This window comes from Neovison vison, chromosome 9 (assembly GCF_020171115.1).
Source record: "Neovison vison isolate M4711 chromosome 9, ASM_NN_V1, whole genome shotgun sequence".
In the NCBI taxonomy this organism is placed as follows: Eukaryota; Metazoa; Chordata; class Mammalia; order Carnivora; family Mustelidae; genus Neogale; species Neogale vison.
The window spans coordinates 35,133,767-35,148,624 of NC_058099.1; the positions used below are offsets into that span (position 1 = coordinate 35,133,767).

Here is a 14,858-nt window from a genome sequence, read left to right on the forward strand (position 1 = left end):
CCTGGACAGAATAGAGCAATACACTGGACATGTGTATTGGTATGTGGATATGGATACACACAGGAGTGTATATATTGGTCCGTTTGTTAGAAAACTGGATCTCAAAATAAATATATGCAAAAATAAAATTAAATACAGTGAAAGGATAGAATGTAGCTGTAAAAATGAAAAGTAAAGACAAAAAAGAAAGGAAGAAAAAGGAATATAGATAGACAGTTGGACAGAGCAGGGCAATATACTATATCCTGATGTATTTTGGTTGTGTTTTTTTTTTTTAAAAGAAGAAACTACACCTCAAAATTGTAAAGAAAGAAAAACCTATATATACAAAATACAAAATATAAAAATAAAATACATTGAAAGGCAATTGCACTACTGGGTATTTACCCCAAAGATACAGATAGAGTGAAAAGAAGGGCCATATGTACCCCAATGTTTATAGCAGCAGTGGCCACGGTCGGCAGACTGTGGAAAGAACCAAGATGCCCTTCAGTGGACGAATGGATAAAGAAAATGTGGTCCATATACACTATGGAGTATTACGCCTCCATCAGAAAGGACGAATACCCAACTTTTGTAGCAACATGGACAGGACTGGAAGAGATTAGGCTGAGTGAAATAAGTCAAGCAGAGAGAGTCAATTATCTTACGGTTTCACTTATTTGTGGAGCATAACAAATAGCATGGAGGACAAGGGGAGATGGAGAGGAGAAGGGAGTTGAGGGAAATTGGAAGGGGAGGTGAACCATGAGAGACTATGGACTCTGAAAAACAATCTGAGGGTTTTGAAGGGGTTGGGGATGGGAGGTTGGGGGAACCAGGTGGTGGGTATTAGAGAGGGCACGGATTGCATGGAGCACTGGGTGTGGTGCAAAAATAATGAATACTGTTACACTGAAATAAATAAATAAATAAATAAATACATTGAAAGGGTGAAGTATAACTCTAAAGATAAAAATTTAAAAAGACTTTAATGAAACAAAAAAAAGAAAATGAAGGGGAAAAATAAAAGAATATGATCATACAGGTGAGAAGAATAGAGAGCCATACACTAGGTTTTGGGTGTATAACTGGTCTGTTAGAAGAACTTGTATCCCAAAATTATAAAGAAAGAAAGCTTAGATATATACAAAATTAAATTAAATACAGTGGAAGGATAGGCTATAACTATAAAAATGAAAATTTAAAAAAGATTTTAAAAAGTTGATAAAAGAAGAAACTGGTTGAAAAAGGAAAAAGGAAAAAACATTGAGAGACAAAGAATCATGGGGGGAAAAACATGAATTCTATATGCTCTTTTCCCCTAGCGATAGAGTTTTGCAATTCTCAGTGATTGGTAACCTTGGTCTTAGCTGGATGTTCTTGCTGATCATCTTGGGGAGGGGCCTGTCATACTGATTCTCAGGACTGTACACCATTGCCAAGGGCCCAGGCTAAGTAATCTGTTCCGGTTTGCTCTTGGTGGCTTTTGTTCCCTGAAGGCTTTTCGCACAGCTTTAGAAGATCAGAATGAAAATGGCAGTTTCCCAATCTCCAGCCGGGAGGTGAAATCTTGGGGCCCTACTCTTCAGTATGCCCTCAGAGAAAAGTCAGTCACTCCTGTCTCCCTGGTCTCTGTCCACACTCCTTGCTCACCCAGCCTGTGACCAAGTGTTTCTGTCTCACACACAAGACCCCCTGTTGAGTCTTCAACCGCTGTAGACTTCTTTGGTGCACTCCTGCACAGCTCCTCCCAGGGAAAAGGGGGTTTCGAGGGTTCTGCTGCTTGCTGGGCCTCTGCTCAAAGTGCAGTCCACCCACTGACCATGCCACGGTTTGTGGTTTATGGCAACCCTGAGCTGGGAGCCCATTTCTGGGCTCGCTGATTGCAGCCCGCTTCCTGCCTCCAGTGCCTGGGAACTCTGTTGCACCCAGGTACCCCCAGTCTTCCTGTGACCCTGAGTATCTTTAGACCACACTGTCCCACCTAGGCTTTAGTCCCTGCTTTGCTTCCTGAGTGCCTTTCTGGCAACTACTTGCCTCACTGGATCAGTTCTGAGAGTTCTGATTTTCTGCTCTCCTGCTGTATCATTTTCTAGTGCCAGCTGATGGAGGCTCCTTTCTTCTGCAGTTTATCTTCCCATTTATCGCCAGGGATTCACTTCTCCACACCTCCTACCTTGCAGAATGTGGTCGCTTTTCTGTTTGCAGAGTTGCAGCTATTTTCCTAGATTGCTAGTTGATTTCACAGGTGTTCAGAATGAGTTGATAGCTATTTAGCTGATTTCCTGGGACCAGACGAAACTAAGGTCTCCTATTCCTCTGCCAATTTGGACGTGCCTCAGACCTTCATTTTTATTTCATTTAGTTTTGTCTTTTGTTCAACTTTTTATATTTTATTTTTGTTCAATTTTTTGAGAGATTTATTTATTTGAGAGGGAGAGAGTGTGAGAGCACATTAAGGGGGGGCAGTGGGAGAGGGAGAGAATCTCCAGTGGACTTCCTTCTGAGGGTGGAGTCAAATCAGGGCTCAATCCTCTGACCCTGAAATGGCCCTGAAATAATGATCTGAGCTGAAATCAAGAGTCAGTTGCTCAACCAACTGAGCCACCAGGAGCCCCCTTTTTTGTTTCATTTTGAAAGCATATTTTACTTATTATTAAAAGAGAAATACTTTATTTTTTATTTTAAACTGTTAGGCTTTGACCACAGGTTAGTTCCTTGTTGGCAAATGAATACATTAATAAATTCAAGAGTAATTTTTACCTATTTTGGGGGAGGGGCAGAGATAGAGGGAGAGAGGGAATAATGAGCAAGCTCCACACCCACTTTGTAGCCTGATTCTGGGCTTGATCTCGCAATGCTGAGATCACGACCTGAGCTGAAATCCAGAGTGGGACACTTAATGGACTGAGCCACCCAGGTGCCCCAAAAGTAGTTTTAAAAAATATCCCTCTCAGCATAAAGTGTTAGATCTGGAAAATTCTTTATGAATAAAAATCTAAACAAGTGCACATTTTACTAATATTTTTATTGAAGTACAGTTGACATGCGTTGATTTAGTCTCAGGTATATAGTTTAACGATTTGACAAGTCTCTGTGCTGTGCTCTGCTCACAAGTGTAGCTACCATCTGTCACCATACAATGCTGTTACAATGCCACTAACTATATTCTTTGTGCTGTATTTTTCATCCCCTTGACTTTGAAACCTCTGTTTTAATTAAAACCCTCAAATCTTCATTTCTGAGGTGACAGGCAGCTAGCTGTTGAGTCTAGGAAGTTTTAAGAGGAGCCCACTTTATATTTCTGCATTAAATAATGCAAACCCCCATCTCAGATGTATGCACTGAGGAATAATCCTCACAGTGCTCAAAATGCCACACTTTTATTACAACTTAAAGAGCTACCCACCTTTCAAGATAAGTGCATCCTTCACCCAAGTCTGTGTAGTTTGGTTTCGTGGTTTAATGCGTCTTGTTTTTTTATGTCCAAATTTCAAGGAATATGTCTCAACAGTGTTTTTCTGCTGATGTTTATATAAGAAGATTGTTGTATTTCACAAACTCAGTATAACCTCCCCCATCTCCCCGAAGCAGTGTGTAGAAGAGTCTCACTTACATTCCAGATATCCTTTTGAGAACTTGTCATTTGGAAAATCATGCTGAGTGTCAACAAAGGGGAATGTGAGTTCCGGATAGGCCTGGGACTAAAGCCATTTTACTGCCTACAAAGAACAGTGGTCTTTGGCAGTGTTTTAAGTGTATTACATTGTAGTATAATTTGCTGTGTGTGTTTACTGTGTTTTAATTTCCCCTTTTAGGAAAGGAATTGTGGTGGGAGATAAGATCAGACAGGTATAGGTTAGTCAGGTCATGTGGGACCTTGTAGATGTTTAGGTATAAGGGTATAAGGACTTCGGATTTTATTTTGTGTGAGAGGAGGAACCAAAGTTTTCAGAGGAAGAATGACAGGATCTGTCATTAAAGGGTCATTCATGCCATTGTATAGAGAACAGATTTGGTGCTGGGGGATGTAAGGAAAGTTCATAGGGAAGGAGTGGAGCTAAGGAGACCGGTTAAGCTATTGCTTCAGTCTAGGCTTTAACTTAGGTAGTAGCAGTGGAGAATATATGAAGTAGTTATCTTTCAGGCATATTTTGAAAGTGCCAACAGGATTTGCTAATGGATCAAATGTGGGATATGAGTGAAAGAGAGGAGTTGAGGATGATGCCAAGGGTTTTGGCAGAGTAGCTGGTGAATAGTTTTGTCATTTCCTGAAACTGGAGGAGGGGTAATTTTGGAGGGGAAGATCAAGAGCTCAATTTTGAGCGAGTTATGTGTGAGATGCTAGTTAGACATCTAAGTGATACTTGAGTAGAGAGAAGGATATAGAAATCTAGATTTCCTTGCCATGGGAGGTGGGGGAGTCAGGGTTTGGGGATATAGCCAATGGGACTAGTTGGGATCACAAAAGGAGTAAATACAGATAGAAATTGAAGTTGGAGGATTAATCTTTGGAACATTCCATAGAAATTGGGGAGATGAAGAGAATCTAGCAAATAGGACTGAGATGTTGGCAGTCAGTAATGTGGGACGTTTCCTTCCGTGAGGCCAAGTGAGGAAAAGGGTTTCAAGGAGAGTAGAATCAAGTGAGTCAGTTGCTGTGACTAGATCAAGAAAAATGAGGATTCAGAATTGAGTACTGGATTTTTTTTTTTTTTTTCCTGGCTTCACACCCATTGAGAAGCTCAGTGCAGGGCTTGAACTCACAACCCTGAGATCAAGAGCTGAGCTGAGATCAAGAGTCAGCCACTTAACCAACTGAGCCACCCAGGGCCACCTTGACTAATGGATCTCTGGTAGTGTGGTGGTCTCTGGCAACATGGCAAATAGTGTCTTTGCTTTACATTACTACCTACTTCTGTGGATTAAAGCAGTAGCTCACATTCTTGGCAGTTGCTCTGAAACTTCTCTACTTCATTTCACTGTTTCACCTTTGACCTCTCTATGTCCCCTAGTTCTAAACGTTGGGCTTCATACCCTGACTTTAATCTTCATTCCTTTCCTTTTTTTTTTTTTTAAAGATTTATTGATTTTAGAGAGTGATTGAGTGTGTGCACTTGTGCAGTTGGGGGGAGGGTGGTGAGCAGAGGGAGAGAAACTTAAGCTGACTCCCCACTAAGGGGGGATTCTGATGATGGGCTTGATCCTACAATGCTGAGATTGTGACCTGAAATGAAACCAAGAGTCAGATGATCAACTGATCCACCCAGGTGCCCCTAATCTTCATTTCTTTTCTCTTCCTTCACCTTCCTACATTTTTTTTTTTTTTACTCCCCTCAGGATGTTCCATGTCTCTTTTCCCTTACAAAGCTTCTGATGTGGTTTGTTCTCCTGGGCCCAGCAAGTTTTGCTGGCTAAAATAGGATTTTTAACTATTTTTGTTGTGTGCTTGGACTCCTTTGGTAGTCAGATGAAGTTTATTAGGCCCCTTACCAGGAGAATATTTTTAATTGCATAAAGTAAAATGCATGAGATTACAAAGAAAATAAGTTATGCTGGAATGTGGTTGTCAAAACAATGAAAGCTAATTTGCAGTAAAAGTATATTTGCCTCTTTATTAATGCATTTAGATAACATATTTTAGCAGTGTTCCTAGTAGCTGTCATAAATTCAAAATAGTGGTATGTGTGGAAAAAAAAATCACAAAACCTCAAAGTATTGATATGTGTAACATTTCAGTTTACGTGCAACAACTATTATATGAAAATATATGTGGTTTTTATTACCATTGGAGTCACGAATACTGTCAATTTGACTGTGATTTGTTGCTAGATTCGTAAGAGAATGAATTTTTCTATTTGATATTAAATTAATAATAATAAAGATAAAATTTTATTCCCATAAAAGTCTTGGGTCCCAAGTTAAGAACCTAGAGTGAGAACTGTAATGTTGGTAGCGCAGACCATTGAATGGGCCACCAGGTGGAAGAACAAGCCAAGTCTGCCTGGGAGCATACTGTCACTTTGGCCCCCTGGCCCCTTCTCTGCCTATGGGTAGCAGGGTAGGTTCTTGAGTCAGAATAATAATTTTGTAAAATGCCTTTGAAAAGAACCAGAAAACTCATTGTAAGCACTATCACTAACACAGTATGTTTGGTTTATTCTCTACTAGATTCTTTCAAGTTTTAAAAATTGGCCCCCTTGTTTTTTCTTTTGCTGCTGTGTACTTCTTTTTCTGATTAGCTTACCCATAGCTGTGTTAAGACCTGTTTTTATTCTTCAGGAATTCAGTTTGAGCAGTCTGTCTACCTCTTTGTCTTATGGGGCAGGGACAGCTGGGGAGGGGAAGCTGTAGTTTTGTGCATTCTTTCACTTCTCGGATGCTTCTTTTTTCCAGTAGTAGCGAAGGATTGAGTTCTGATATTCGGGACCAGGGGTCAAAGAGAAACCCTGCCCATTTTAAAATTGGTTGTATGTTTTCTTATTGTTGAGTTTTGAGGTTTGTTTTTTTTTTTTTATTTGGCAGAGAGAGAGCACAAGTAGGCAGAGAGGCAGGCAGAGAGTGGGGGGAAGCAGGCTGCCCACTGAGCAGAGAGCCCGATGATGCGGGACTCCATCCTAGGACCCTGAGACCATGATGTGAGTCGAAGGCAGAGGCCCAACCTGCTGAGCCACTCTGGCGTCCCAAGTTTTGAGTTCTTAGAATACTTCTAGATACCAGTCCTTTACCAGACATGGATTTTACAGATATTTTCTACCAGTTTTGGCTTTTTGTTTGTATATTTATTCTCTAAATTAGTCTTTCATAGAGGAGAAGTTAATTTTAACAAAGTCCATCTTACCATTTTTTTTCTTTCATAGATTATGCTTTTGTTGTTGTACCTAAAAACTCATTGTTAAACCTAAGGTCTCTTGGATTTACTCCTTTGTTATCTTCTGTAAGTTTTATAATTTTGTTTTACATTTAGTTCTGTGATCCATCTTGAGTAATATGTGTTGAAGGTTTTTATTTGTTTGTTTATTTAAAGATTTAGTTATTTGAGAGAGAGCCCACAGGCCAGGGGTAGGGGGTAGAGTGACGGGGAGAAGCAGACTCCGTGCCGAGCAGGGAAGCCAGACATGGGGCTCAGTTCTAGGACCCTGAGATCAGCACCTGAGCTGAAGGCAGGCACTTAACTGACTGAGCCACCCAGGTGCCCCTATTTTTAATTTTTTGAGGAGCCCCCATACTGTTTTCTATAGTGATGTCCCAACTTGGATTCCTACCAATGGTGCATGAGGATTTTCCCCCCCACATCCTCACCATTTGTTATTTCTTGAGTTTTTGATCTTAGCCATTCTGACATGATTTTCTTTTTATCAGCACATAATAATAATATATAATAAAAATCTACCTTTAAAAGTTATTTCAGTAAGTGTGAAATAAAAAATGTTTAATTTAAAAACGTGTCAAAGTTTAGTTGGTAGCATTCTCAGTTGCACATGAAATAGTTGGACATCTGAATTGATGGCATGGTAAATTTTACAGAATATGGTAGGTAGCAGTGGGATATCTTAGGTTTACCAGACTGGAAAAACCACCGTAGGTCTCACTTGGTACCACTTTCTTCAGGAGGATTTAGGACAGAAACTGTACGTAAGATAGTGAGAGTCCGGGATCACCTGGCTTGCTCAGTTGGTAAAGCGTGGGACTCTTGATCTTGGCGTTTTGAGTTCAAGCCCCACATTGGATATAGAGATTACTTAAAAATAAAATCTTAAAAAAAGAAAAATAGTGGGAGTCCTTGCAGTAGTCCATGTAGCAGTTCATATTCTCCAAAGTGCTCTTTTGAAAATTTAAATTCAGAAAAATGTTATGCACATTTTGGTGCTGTAGAGAACTCCAAAGGCATAGTTTCCAGGATCCTCTGCAAGGGACATGCCTTCATTACATGTCACCAGACCCAGAGAAGCTCAAAAACCTGACTTCCTACTAAGTGTCTGTTGTACTTCTAGTCCAGATGCAGCTTTCTAGTTTGGCAATTTCCATCATAAGCAATGTTCCCAAGTCACGTATGTGGCATATTGTTTTAATCAGGTTAACAGGGATTATCCCTAAGTCAAATTCTCATGCTTGAGGAGAAGGGATTTTGCTCATCTGAGGTAGATAGTCATGCCTGCTAACATTTTATTTGTAGTTTTTGTTTTGGCTGTCTTTCAAAAGGGTTTTCTTACTCCAAGATTATATTTCAAGTCCGTATTTTCCTTTTTTTCTTTTTTCTTTTTTTTAGTCTGCACTTTCTTTTAAAACTGACTTACTATTTTTTTATATTTGCCTATATCTTTGAGCCACCATTTTCTGTATGGTTTGACATAAGAACCAAAACTTTTTCAAATGATTAGTTAGTTGTTTTAATCATTTATTGAATAAACATTTGTTTTCCTATTGTTAGAAATATCGCTATTAAAAGCAAGTTACTATTAGGAGATAGTTCTTTAAATTAACAAATACGTCTATTAAAATACATACTTTTAAGGCAGTAACTTATTTGTAATCTTATATGATTGTGTATTAGATTGTATTATCTGTATACTAAGAATTTATGGGGTAATCTTTTTTCCTCAGAGAAAGTTTGTGTAGTCTGAAGAGGGGTATATATCTATCTATCTTTCTTTCTTTCTTTTGATTTTATTTATTTATTTGAGTGAGAAAGAGAGAGAGAGAGAGCACTTGAAAGAGGAGAAGGTCCCAGAGGGAGAAGCTGACTCCCTGTGGAGCTGGGAGCCCCATGCAGGAATCCATCCCCAGACTCAGGATCATGAGCTGAGCCGAAGGCAGTTGCTTAACCAGCTGAGCCACCCAGGCGCCCTCTAGAAAGGTTTGCCTTATTAAAAAAGCTGTTATGCTGATTTAGGTGGCCTTTGAAAGCTAAACTGCTCAGTATAGTAGAAAATGGTGAATAAGGAGTTTGAACAACGAGAGCTAGTTTCAGACCCACTTCACTGACTACTACTTTGTTCAAGTTAGCCTCTCTGTTTTGTTTTGCTTAATTAAACTGCGTGAATAATAATCCCTATCCAGCCTACTTGTGAATATTGTTGAGGATTAGATGGGATAATAGATATAAAACCACCTTTAATTGGAAGAACAGTTTAAATGTGAGGACTTACTGCATCTTAACTTTTCCTCCCTTTTTCTTGTAGGTAGTGTTGGTGCTTCTTTTCAGTGCCAGTCCATCCATCACGACCACATTTGTCATGATGACAGTGACAAGGTGAGGTCTGTGTTGATGTCTATCATGGTGAAAATGCATGCTGCCCTTTATTGTTGGATTCATTTGCATAACTGGACATAGGGCCAGGAGGGTGTGTACCATGTTGAAATCCAGGGCCTTCCTGGTTTATGTGTCATATTATTAGACTGTTCCAGAATACTTGAGCATAATTTTGAGGTGGTGGGCTAGACTCTTGATAAACTCCTCATTTTTTTTTTTTTTAAGATTTTATTTATTTTGGACAGAGAGAAAGAGAGACCACAAGTAGGCAGAGAGGCAGGCAGAGAGACGGGGGAAGCAGGCTCCCTGCTGAGCAGAGAGCCCGATGAGGGGCTTGATCCCAGGATCCTGAGATCATGACCTGAGCTGAAGGCAGAGGCTTAACCCACTGAGCCACCCAGGCGCCCCATAAACTCTTCATTTTTTTACCCTTTGTTTCCGTCACTCGGCTTCCTCTTTTCGTGCACAGATTGAGAGGATTATCTTAGTATATGAACAGGTGCTCCCAACACTGCTAATTATCTCAGGAATTTATGTCTGTTTGTAGTTTGAAATATCTTAGCCATTTCAGTTTGGTTTGTTTTTGTAGTTGATTGTGTTTGGTTATGCTTTCTTCTCATACTTTTTTTCTCTATATCCAAAACCCAATTTAATGGCAAGGATTGAGAACAGAACCTGTTTGTTTCATGCCCAAGAAACCTGCTTTGGGCCCCCTTTTTAGGGGGGGGTTGTTTTTAAAATCAGGTCCAAACCGTTGGTAGTTTTGTTTCATTTTGGTGTTTTGTTTCTTCTCTAAAGAAATCTGATCTTGGGGGCTTTCCAGTACTCATCAGCGCCCTTGATGGCCCAGCCCTTGGAGTAGATACTAATGTGGGCTTGGTGCTTGGAACATCTGGCTGCTGATGTTGGATGGGCTTAAATTTAGTCTTTTCCATAATCAGTTTCCAGTGGCTTCCCTCCCATTTCCTGTGTCTTACATGCAGGAATGTATCACTCCCTTGGTAGTTTTCCCAGGCAGACCGATCCAAGTGATCCTTTTCTCTGCTGTTTTAATCAAGAGCCTCCTCCCTCATCCTGTTGGAGCTAGATCAAGAAGTTGGTTGGTCATTGGGATTTTCCAAATGGCTTTCTTTGTTCTGTGCGTTCATCTCTGTCTTTGTGAGTTTTGCTCAGACAGATTTCAGTCTGTTTACAGAGAGAGGTATGCTTTTAGCATTCCAGAGTCTCTTTTATTATTACAGTAATCCAGAGGCATGGATTTAACTTTTAACTTATTTTAGAAGCAAGCCACTGAAAGAGACTATACTAGACTATACAGTTGGTGCTGTAAAATTCAGTATACTCCAGATTGTAGATGGGAGCATTGGAAAATGAAAGATGATGGCGGGAAAGACAGAATCGCTTTAGGCCCTTAATATTGCATACATTTGTGCTTTGTAATTGTGAAGATGTGTTTGGGTTAAGTTTTCTTTCCCCTGCTTAGTATAATATGCCTTTCTCCGTTTGTTCATTTGTGGTGGTGATGCCAGACTGTGCTCTGTTCTGTCTCCAGGTTCAGGGGTCTGGAGATGAGCTTTCTATCCACCTCTACGAAAAAGTTGGCAGCTACTTTAAAGTGTATTTGCTTCTAATTTCTGAATCTTTGTATGACCAGTTTTGTGCTTTTTAGGAGATGAGATTTTTTTCCAAAATATGTGGGGAGGGGGAAGAGAACTTACGGACTTTGGTCACTTGATCAGCCCAGTTCTCAAAGAATTGTGAGAAACTGCTTTTCCCTTTCCTGCTTGGAGTGTGTATACTAACGATTGTTTCCCAGAGGGAAATGGAAAGAATGGATTTGTCTTTTTTTCTTTTAAAGATTTTATTTATTCATTTGACACAGAGAGAGAGAGAGATCACAAGTAGGCAGAGAGGCAGGCAGAGAGAGAAGAAGAAGCAGGCTCCCCGCTGTGCAGAGAGCCTGATGTGGGGCTCGATCCCAGGACCCTGAGATCATGACCTGAGCTGAAGGCAGAGGCTTAACCCGCTGAGCCTCCCAGGCGCCCCTGTATTTGTCTTTTGACTGTGTATTTATACTCAGCTGGCTCAGTCAAATGTATTGATTGGCATCTATGTGAGTAGGCACTTAGGAAACAGATATCAGAATACAAAACAAAGATTGCTGTTTTTCATGAGTGTACAGTCTAGCTGGTGAGCAGACAATAAAAATAAACAATACGTAAATAATAGACTATGTTAGAATAAGTGCAGCGGATTAAAGAAAATGTACAGCAGAATAAGTGGGATGAGAACCACAAAGAGTTGGATAGTATAGAATGCAGCTTTGAATGGGATCATCAGGCATTATTCTGGGGAGGAAAACAGTGTGCTTAAAAATCAGATCTGTATGTTTGCCACAGCTGCTGACTTCTTTCTGTAACAAATCGTTTCGCAAAACCAAAAATGAACCTGCTACCCAATACATACCGCTTGAATGTGTGTGCAGACATAGACACTCACACATACATTCTCTCACTTTGAGAATTGAAGGGATTATAGGCACAGCCAATTCAACCCTTTTTTTGAAATAAACTTGGAAGCTGTGACCCTACTGGAAGAAATGACCTGTTTAGGAGTCACCCTGTAGTGCTGGGTCTAGAACACATCTTCTGTCCCCTGTACCATTCATGTAAAATATTTGCTTAGCTATTCTGATTGTACAGACTGTCAAAACACATGTTGATGCCTTGCTTTGTACCCCGCTTAACTTTCAGGCATGATCCATTTCTCAGGTCTTCTGGGAGCCAAAGGTGATTTTTCTTAAAAGCTGCCTCAATTTTTTTTTAAGATTTTATTTATTTATTTGACAGAGAGAAATCACAAGTAGATGGAGAGGCAGGCAGAGAGAGAGAGAGGGAAGCAGGCTCCCTGCTGAGCAGAGAGCCCGATGCGGGACTCGATCCCAGGACCCTGAGATCATGACCTGAGCCGAAGGCAGCGGCCTAACCCACTGAGCCACCCAGGCGCCCAAAAGCTGCCTCAATTTAACTAATCTGTGTGTGACTGGGGATGGAACCAGGGGTGAGATAAATTAAAATTTTTTAAAAAAAGATTTTATTTATTTACTTGTAAGAGAGAGAGAGCACAAGCCGGGGAGAAGAAGTAGGCTCCCTGTTGAGCAGAGAGCCAGATAGGGGGTGGGGGTAGAAATCCCAGGACTCTGGGATCATGACCTGAGCCCCAGGCAGACACTTAACCAGTTGAGCCACCCAGGTGTCCCGAGATTAATTAATTTGTAGTCTCAATGGTACACTTTCCCAGAGTGGCCTGGAACACTTCCAGGAAGGCTGGTCACTTGAGATGGGGAAATGGGAGAATTCTTTCTAAATTGGCATGTATGTGAACAGAGCTACTCAGAGCAGAAGTCTTTTCTAGACAAAACTTTCTTATGTTAGCCTTAGGGTCCATTTGTCATGGGAGAAGGCATCAGTCCAGTTTGTGTACAGATAATGCCATGCAGACTGCTTTTAGGGAAGGTAGGAAATGTGTTACTGGTTTTTCTTTCATGACTGTATACTTTCTTTTAATCTTGATCTTTCACATTCTTTAGTTTGTGTTTTTTTTTTTTTTTAGTTACATGTTGATTCTAAAAAGATATGTGGCTCTAGTTTTAACCCCTCTACCCAGAAGTAACAATTGGAATTTAGTAATAACAATAGTAATTGAAGTTATATTTGTATAAAAATATCTTTCATTTTTGTTAGTAGTGGCTATTAGTATATTCAGAGTTGTACAACTATCTCCACCATCTAATTTTAGAACAGTTTTAATATTCCTCACTCAAAAACCCATACCCATTAGCAGTCACTGTCCATTATTTCTTCTGTCAGCTCCTGGCAACCACTGATCTTTAGGTTTTAATGGATTTGCCTATTCTGCACATTTATATGTGGAATCATGTAATATGTGGCCTTTGTGTCTCTGGCTTCTTTCACTTAGCATGATGATTTCAAGATTTGTCTATGTTTTAGCATGAATCACTCTTCTATTCTTTTTTATGGGTGAATAATATTCCATTGTGTGCATCTAACACATTTTATTTATACAGTCCCAAGTTGATAGATCTGTTTTCTTATTTTGGTTCTTATGAATAACACTGCTAGGAACATTTTTTGTGTAAGTACATTTTTGTTCATTTGGGCACAGGATATATGTTTACATTTTGAAGATCTACTAAACTGTTTTGCAAAGTGGCTGCATTGTGCATTCCAGCACATGCATGAGGGTTCCACTTTATTCACATCTGCATGTTTACATCCAGTACTCTCCAGTAGTCTTTCAGATTGTAGGCGTTGTATACAACGTGCGACATCTCAGTGGTTGTTCATAATGGATGTGTTTTAATTTCCATTTCTCTAATGACTAAGTATGCGGAGGATTTTTTGTATGCTCATTGGCCATTCCAAATCTTATGGTCAGTTTAAAAAAATGTCAGTTAAATAGCTCTTTCAGGGGCGCCTGGGTGGCTCAGTGGGTTAGGGCCTCTCCCTTCGGCTTGGGTCATGATCCCAGGGTCCTGGGATCTAGCCCCACGTGGGGCTCTATGCTCTACAGGGAGCCTGCTTCCTTCTCTCTCTCTGCCTGTCTCTCTGCCTACTTGTGATCTCTGTCAAATAAATGAATAAAATAAAATCTTAAAAAAAAAAAGCTCTTTTATTTTTGGAGATTGTATTTTTTTAAGCACAGGGGCAAGAACAGTACATGGAGATAGATTATTTCATAAGAAAACTCACTGTCTGCATTCTCTTCATGGTTAAAATAAAACTAAATTGCTCTGATTATCTATGACTGTGTAATTAATGACCCTAAAGTTGATTTGGTATAGAACACTTGTATCTTTCATGATTCTGGGGTTTCCGGTGCTCAGCTAGGTAGCTCTTGCTTCGGGTGTTCTCATATGGTTGCAGTCAGATGGAGGGTGAGGCTGGAGTCATCTTGAAGTTCTCAATCGCATGTTAGATGGTTGATGCTGGTTGTCAGCTGGTACTTCAACTGGTACCCTTGGCCTGAGCACCTAAATGTAGTGTGGGCTTCCTCACAGCTTGGCAGCTTGATTGCAAGAGTGACTGCAACAAGAGGACCAGACAGATGCTGTTAGGGCCTTTTATGACCTAGCTTAGAAGTCACAAAGCATCACTTCCAGCATAGTCCTAGGCCTGCCCAAATTCAAGAGGTGGGAACCTCAGTCTCACCACTGGGGAGTAATGTCAACATAAGAAGAAGAGAATGAAGGGTGGGAGAATTTACTATGTATGGTCATCTTGGGAAATATAATCTGCATACTATATATACTTGAACATCAGTTAAAATGGCTGCATAATGTTCTACCATAAGGATACATGGTAATTTATTTAACCTGCCTTTAATTGTAGAGTTTTAGGTCATTTTAGAAAGCTATTATGCATTTATTCATACAGTATGTATTTATTAAGTGCCTACTGTGTGCCAGACACTGTTGAGTCACCAAGATAGAGTGATGAAAAGACTAGCAAGGAAAGTTCTTGTTCTTCTGGTGCTTATATTTTTGTGAAAAGGGTAGAAAATGAACTGCATATGTAAATCAGTAAATAATCAGATATTCTTA

General features: G+C 40.0%; 1 protein-coding gene across 3 annotated transcripts in view; it reads left to right on the forward strand.

Annotated features, from left to right (window-relative positions):
* RNF38 (ring finger protein 38) overlaps positions 1 to 14,858 on the forward strand; it is a 144,487-nt gene that overhangs the window by 64,253 nt on the left and 65,376 nt on the right. For all 3 annotated transcript variants that reach the window (XM_044265352.1, XM_044265349.1, XM_044265350.1), the window contains one exon: positions 9,165 to 9,235. The gene's annotated coding sequence lies outside the window, so the exon portion shown is untranslated. Of the gene's footprint in view, positions 1 to 9,164; positions 9,236 to 14,858 lie in introns of those variants that run through there.